This window comes from Chelonoidis abingdonii, chromosome 1, assembly GCF_003597395.2.
Source record: "Chelonoidis abingdonii isolate Lonesome George chromosome 1, CheloAbing_2.0, whole genome shotgun sequence".
Taxonomy (NCBI): Eukaryota; Metazoa; Chordata; order Testudines; family Testudinidae; genus Chelonoidis; species Chelonoidis abingdonii.
The window spans coordinates 850,488-856,521 of NC_133769.1; positions in this window are offsets into that span (position 1 = coordinate 850,488).

Sequence of the window (6,034 nt, forward strand, 5' to 3'; positions counted from 1 at the left end):
GGGGGGGGGGGGACAGGGCATGGGGTGCTGGGGGTTAATGCAAGGGAGGGGGCAGGATATAGGGAGTGGGGGGCTAATGCAAGAGGGTAGACTACGGGGCTAGGGGGCAAATGCACAGGGTACAGCATGGGGCCTGGGGACCAGTGCAGGGGGAGGGGGCAGGACATGGGGTGCTGGGGACCGATGCAGGGGGGGTAGGCTATGGGGCCAGGGGGCGAATGCATGGGGCAGGGCATGGGGACAAATTCAGGGGGAGCGGGCAGGTCATATAGGGAGCCTTGGGGGAAGGAGCAGGTCATGGGGGAAAGGATGTGGACAAATACAGTGGGAGGGGTGGGTCATGCAGGAGGCTTGGAGGAGGAGGTACATCATGGGGCGCTGGGGGCAAATGCAGGAGGTATTGGGGGAAGTTCGGGGGGCGCAAAGGACAAGTTCAGAGGGAGCCTGGAGGAGCATGGGGACAGGCCATACAGGGATGTTAGGGGGCCATTGGGTCTAAAAGGAGGGGGTATTTTAGGGCACACCATACAGGGGTAGATCACTTGGTATCGGGTGGCCGAGTGCAGGCAGCAGTGGGGAGAGATCAGAGCTCACAGGGGACTTGGGGAATTGGGGAGCAGGTCACAGGGGAGTGTAGTTCTCCTTACAGATGTGTCCTGGAATCCCTTTATTCCTTCTGCTGTAATGCACCAGCTTAAAGTGTCTGGGTCTAAGTGTTGAGAGTCTTCTCCAGGCGCCAGCTGGATTCCTTTAGCTCAAGCATCACAGGTCTGTACGTTTGGTACTGACGATCCAGGGTTCGGTCCCTACTGACAGCGCGCAGTGCGTCATCACACCAGCCCTACGGTGACCCTAGGTTCATACAGTCCCAAGCTACGTGGGACCATGGATGGCACACTGGGTGCGGCGCTCGGATGTGCAGGTGTGGCCAGGAAAGCAACTGGTCATTCCCACCGGTGAGCAGCTCTGCACTTGGAAGTGCAAAGGGGAAAGTGACTTTGTCTGCTGGTGTGGCACGCTCCGGCCAGGTTCTGAGTCCCAGGTTGGGTTTTTTCCTGCGGCTTGTCTGCCCTCAGGACTGAGCTGGGGGCAGTTTCACTGCTGAGCTGCGAGGCAGAATGGAGGATGGCTTTGCTTTGCCCCCATAAATCAGTGTTCTTCCCTGCAGCCAGGAGGGCTAGAACCAACCCTACACTGCTGTCTGTAATCTAAACAAATAGGAGCCAGCAGTTACCAGGGACAATTCCACAGAGCCTGGACTTCAATGAACCCTGGTCGCAGCAGCAGCGAATTCCCAGCCCTGGAGAAGGAATCCTCGGAAGGCTGCTGTCCCTGGAGGATGAGGGTGGAAAGACGGGAAGGGAATTGGTCAGGGGCAAATGAAGGAGCTGGAGGAATTGGGTGGCTTAGAACAGTGGTTCTCAACCAGGGGTACACGTACCCCTAGGGGTACGCAAGGATCTTCCAGGGGGTACATTGCCTCATCTAGATATTGGCCTACTTTTACCACAGGCTGCAAAAAAAGCACCAGCAAAGTGAGTACAAACTACAATTTCATACAGACAATAACTTGTTTAGACTGCTCGATATACGCTACACTGAAACGTAAGTACAATATTTATAGTCGAATTGATTTATTTTACAGTTATAGAGGAAATGAGAAAGTCAGTAATTTGTCAGTAATAGTGCGCTGGGACACTTATATTTTTGTGTCTGATTTTGTAACCAAGTTGTTTTTAAGTGAAGTGAAACTTGGGGTACGCACGACAAAACAGACTCCTGAAAGAGGTACAGTCGTCTGGAAAGGTGGAGAGTCACTGGCTTAGGAGACTTGTAATGAGCCATTGTCTCTTTTCTGGATCTCTAGTATGCCAGTTCTGACCTGGCCTGTGTCAGGAGGAGCTGAAAGTTATCACCTGGTACACCGCTACCTCGCTATAACGCCACCCGATACAACACAAATTTGGATATAACGCGGTAAAGCAGTGCTCCGGGGGGGGAGGGGGGGGCTGCACACTCCGGTGGATCAAAGCAAGTTCAACAGAACATGGTTTCACCTATAACGCGGTAAGGTTTTTTGGCTCCCAAGGACAGCGTTAGATCGAGGTAGAGGTGTATATGACACTGGTCTCAGCCCAACTCCCAAAACCAGGATTGGCCCCCTCATTAGAACTCCCAAGAGAGTGGACTGTGAAAGCCGCCCAGGGGTGGTTGTTGGGCATCAGACATACTGGTTTTGGGCTGTGAACGCTGCTGTTGCCCTGGCTGGTGGACGGCTGAATGGAGAACTTCACTCTCCAAGTGCGTCTGGTGGGTTTCACCATGATAAAATCATGGCTACCGAACAAAATGAGCTTTTGCTGCCCTGGTGGTCTGGTGCGCCCCGTTCATTCTGAGCATTCATCAGCACATCCTGCGGCCCGTGGCGGTAGCCAGCCTTTCCCCGGCTGACGCTTGCACTAGCAATCTGCCAGGATCCCATGTGCCAAATCTAATTTGCATTAGCTGGTGCGCGCTGAAGCTGTCCCCAGCTTTAGTATCTGTGTGCATACTGTTGAAACTACAGAGCCCTGCATGCAATGGCACCAGGCACTGGACGCGGGGCAAGCAGTGTCCATAGGATGCATCTCCTTGTTAAAGGTGGAAGACGTCCATGTATCATAGATGGAGGAAACCAAGAGCACCAACTGGCTTGCAGTGTATGAGGGTTATACATGGCTAATATTGTCTCTGCCTGAGCTCGTGTTGTGCTGTTACTATTAGTATGTTCTCCTTTTTGGACTGTTTGCCTGTAGACAAAACTACCAGGAATCAGATTTAGATTAAATCTCAGGAGACTCTTGCTAACTGTAAGGCCAAGGCCAGGAGAACAATGGAACAGATGCCTGGGGAGGTCAGGGAATCTCCTTCACTGGAGGTTTTCAAAAAGAGGCTGGGTAGCCATCTGTCTTGGATGATTTCTCTTGCCTCTTGGCAGAGAGTTAGACCAGATGACCCTTGAGGTCCCTTCTAACCCTAGGGGTCTCAGATTCTATGCTGGAGGACCTGGTTAGTGTGATTGAATGCTTCTTTAGATGTGCCCACTGGACACGGTATCCCAAATTAGCCTGAGTTGTAGCTTTTGTCAGCTATCCCTCAACACGAGGATGATATCTGCAGGGGACGGGGAGAGTTATAGCTCTAGGAAGGTAGAGATGCCTGTATCTGAGTCAACCAGTGGTTCATCTGGCATGCCGTGTGCTTTAGCGGAAGACAAAAAGGATCATACGATATATTTCTGGCACGCCGATACCATGGTGATGGGTGCAGCAGGAGAATCCAACTCTGTATGTGTCTTTTGATACAGACCAATGCAGAGTCCTACACCTAGAAACATAGAGTGTGGGACCTGGGCACAGAATGGGGGACTGCATCCTGGAAGGCAGTGACTGTAGAAGTGGGCAAGCTCCCAGTACCATCCTGTGACAAAAGGGTTAATGTGGGCCTGGGATGTGTAAAGGCTGGGTGGGGAATAGGAGAAAGGAGGTGATTTTACCTCTGTCGATGGCAAAATACTGGAATACCACGTCCAGGTCTAGCGTCTTTTAAAAAGAATGTTGAAAAATTGCAGCGGGTGCAGAGAAGAGCTGCAGAAATGGTTCGAGGGCTGGAAAAAATGCCTCATGGTGAGACCGAAAGAGCTCAGTCTGTTCAGCTCCTCCAAAAGAAGATTAAGGGGTGACTTGATTACAGCGTATAAGGGTGTCCGTGCGGAGGAAATACAGGGTCCTAACGTCGTCTTTAATAAATGGTGACTTCTCCAGCTCTTGCTGTCTTCAGATCAAACCTGGAGGCCTTTCGGGGAGATATGCTTAAGTCAAATGCAAGTGACTTGCTCAGCCCAGGGGAAAATGTCATGGCCTGGGTTACACAGGAGGCTGATCTAATGGCCCCTTCGGGCCTTGAGCTCTGTGAATATAGAGCAACACTGTATCATGGGAAGAAATTTACTCCTGATTCCCTCAATTCGTGGCTTGAAGCACTGACAGCCCTGCTCATTTTTTTCCCTTAGCCTCAGTGATCTGCAGATGCTAATGAAGTAGCAAGACCCATTCTGTTCCCAGCCCTCTTCGGATCCTCTTCTAACGTGTCTTTAGGTTTCAATGCAAAGTAATACACAGGCTTAATTTGATTATTTTTTTTAATCTGTAAATACAAAAAACATTAATGGTTTCATTGGAAGCCGGCCAGAGCTGGGTCGTTGGGGCAATGAGGGTAAGTCTCCTTAGCCAATGTCAAGACTTCTTTGCGGGCAGCAGGGTTTTCTGCAGCTTGCGCTTTTTGAAGAAGCTGTCAGGTTGGGCTTTTCAAAACCCTTCTGTGTTTGCCTAACCCAGCCCCCGTAGATGCCAATGGGGGAGTCTCATTGACTTCAGGGAGAGCAGAATTAGGCCAGTGCTGAGCCTTTGAAAAACCTTGCATGCGGTTGCCGCAGAGAACTCCTTCCAGCAATGCCAGCCTTTCTCAGAGCCTTGATATCCTCCAGGGACTGTGACGTTCTGCAGAGGGGTCAGGCGGCTGCAGCAGATTGGGGCCTACGGCATCAGCTGACGCAGATTCCAACAGGCGCAGGCAAACGGTGCACTCGCAGCTGTCTGGAAAGGAGCCAGCCCTGCCTCCTGGCTGGCAACGGTTCTTGGATCCTTTCCCCAGCCCTCAGTGCCCACTGGGAGGGGAAGGTTCCCCCCGTCCTCTCTTCTGAGCCAGTGTGGAGGGAGGAAAGGTGCCCCTGTTGGGAAGCAAAGGGGTGCTGAGGCCCCTGCGTTCCACTGCTCGCACAGTGTGTGTTGGACTGGCGGAAGAAGTGAAGAGTGGCTCGGTGCACCAGGGCATTCTCCAGACGGCTCCCACTCCAGGCATAAGTTATGCTAAAAAGCTCCTGCATGTGGAGAGGGAAGACGTAGTCTTTCCCAGGGTGGCCCAGGAGCTGCCTTTTCTTTCCTCATGGAGCTAGTGGGGTGCCCCAGCTGTAGCCTTAGCCTTGTGATCACGGCTCTGCATCAGCGCAGGAGTTGGCAAGCTGAAGCGAATGCAGGGAGGGTAGAAGATCTCTCCACCATGGAGGCAGCCCAGTAGCCAGCCTATAAGATGAGCCCCACTCCCCAAGATCAATATCGGACGTTGGTGTATTTCATCCTGGTGTGTATACTGCTTGGGCCTACTCTAGTGACTTCCCACCAAGAGCCTCAGTGCGTGTTACAGGCACGTCAGTGAGCTAGGGAAGTGTTATCCCTGTGTGGCAGGTGGAGAAACCGAGTTACAGGGCGGGTGATGTGACCAGCAGAGTCACACGGAGAATCAGTGGCAGAGCTGGGAGTGGAACCAGGTCTGCTCCTAGAGGTGGGGATAGAACCCAGGAGTCCTGGCACCCAGGTCCATGTTCTGATCATTGGACCAGACTCCCCTTAGCGCAGAGAATGCATGGTCTGCTTGTTGCTAGGAGTGAGAGGACAGAGGCTTTGGGTGTCTGAGAGATGGGTTCTCGGGTGTGTCTTGTAGGGGTGTGTTTGCACAGACAGTAAGTAGAAGAGCCTAAGCGTTCTGTGGCTGGTGCGTGGTTAATGTAGGCTGCAGAGTCAAGGCCTGCTTGACAGCTGGGCTCTCTGCTAGCACATGTCTTCCCCCTACCATCATTGTCACCTCTTCGGGTTATCTTGGGTGAATGAAATAGACTGAGCGTCTCTAGCCTGTTGCTGTAAAACCGGTGTCCCAGACCTCAGATCATTGTTGTTTGAACAGCAAGATTCAGCAGTTCAGCCCCAAATAAGCATCTTCCCATTCCAGTCTGTGCTCACGCTCAGGACCGGTGCTACCATTTAGGCCAACTAGGTAGTTGCCTAGGGTGCCAACATTTGGGGGTGCCAAAAAGCGGCGCCCCCAATATTTTTTTAAAGCCTTTCAGCGGCTGCTGCGCTGGGAGGGAGAGAGAGTCTGAGCTGCCGGCAGGCAGCCCCGGGGTTCTCCTGGGTCAGCGCGCAGCCGCCGGCAGCCAGCC